This window comes from Malus sylvestris, chromosome 10, assembly GCF_916048215.2.
Source record: "Malus sylvestris chromosome 10, drMalSylv7.2, whole genome shotgun sequence".
Classification (NCBI taxonomy): domain Eukaryota; kingdom Viridiplantae; phylum Streptophyta; class Magnoliopsida; order Rosales; family Rosaceae; genus Malus; species Malus sylvestris.
Genome location: NC_062269.1, coordinates 9,418,972 through 9,420,396, shown reverse-complemented (window position 1 = coordinate 9,420,396; position 1,425 = coordinate 9,418,972). Strand labels below are relative to the sequence as shown.

Sequence of the window (1,425 nt, the reverse complement as noted above, 5' to 3'; positions counted from 1 at the left end):
TAAAATAAAATGAACAACGGTGTCGCTTAAAAGCGACATCGACTCTTACGTCGCTTATAAGCGACATGAAAATCTGATAGGATGGCGGTCAAAACCAACATTAAGTAACAAATAGACAATAAAAATATCACACTTACTGTCGGTCCAAACCTACATCACGTAAGTTAAATAAATAAAATAGTCGATCTACTGTCGATCGTAACCGACATTACCTAACATCTCTATAAATAAAATAATTATGCTGCTGCCGTCCGTAAAATCACCAGAACTTCACTTCTTTTGAGGCCAGCACTTCACTTCTTTTTCATTTTCTTCTTAAACAACCAAAAAAATCACCATAATATTCACTCACATTTGGATCATCATCACCATACGTTGGATTCAACCAACCATTTACCAAACTTCCTGACCACCTGAAGCAATGGATTACAAAGAATGTGATTGAAAAAATAAACAAATGCACACAATGTTAGCCAACTCCGGCATGAAAGCACGTCGTCGTTAATACAATTTTATCCAGGTTTGGATTGCACTTCGGCAATTGGGCACGACTGAAGATCTTGTCCGCATTCGCAACATGTCTGCACCGAAAACATAACACTAAGAACAAGGTACTAAAAATATGATCGTGTCAACTCATCTTGAAACTATAGTTCAAAAATGTACCTGATGCCCGCAACCAAAGGCCATGTCTTTCGGATTTGTAAGGCAAATGGGGCAAACCTGTTCAACACCATATAAACTGTTAACCCATAAGAGCGCTACAAACCCATCAAAACAATATTTAGAGGTGGCAGCTGAGAAGTTTGCATACCTGATTATCATAGGTAGAACTAGGAGCAAGTGGAGCTATACCGATAAAACTACTGTTTCCATAATAAGGAGGAACACTTGGCTCGTAACTGGTATGGGAAGGTTTCGTGAAAGATGGCGAACTAAAACTGGTAGCACGGGAAGTTTTTGAGCTACTGAAAGATGACGCTCCATACATAGGAGGGGGGAGAGGAACCCTCTAGGAATATTACCCTTCCGGCCACTGCTCATTTCAAGAAGAATAAATTTTGTAAAAATATTACGTAAACATAGGTTTTCGAAAAGGGTTTAGAGATGAGAAATAAGGACTGTATTGTTACCCCAATATATTGAGCTTTATTGTTGCTTTTCTCTAACACACTGACTGAAATGCACTTGGCGTCAAAATATTTGGACTTCGCTTCAATTAAAACCGACACTAAGTCAAGTAGTCTGACACACTTACTGAAAGGCAAGTGGCATCAAAATAGGAAAAAAAATGTGTCGGTTAAAACCAACGTGAGCCTGACAGACTTGATGGAAGTGGCGTCGAAATAAGAAAATTTTATGTCAGTTCAAACCGACGCGAGCTTGACAGATATGACAGTGATTGCAAGTTGCGTGGAAATAAGA

General features: G+C 38.9%; 1 long non-coding RNA gene across 1 annotated transcript; it reads right to left on the bottom strand.

Moving 5' to 3' along the window:
- Positions 1-426: 426 nt before the first annotated feature.
- LOC126585428 (uncharacterized) lies at positions 427-855 on the bottom strand. The gene is made up of 3 exons (XR_007610498.1): positions 815-855; positions 667-723; positions 427-581 (listed from the first exon to the last, which is right to left on the bottom strand). It is a non-coding gene; the product is annotated as an uncharacterized LOC126585428 (long non-coding RNA).
- Between the last annotated feature and the right edge of the window lie 570 nt (positions 856-1,425).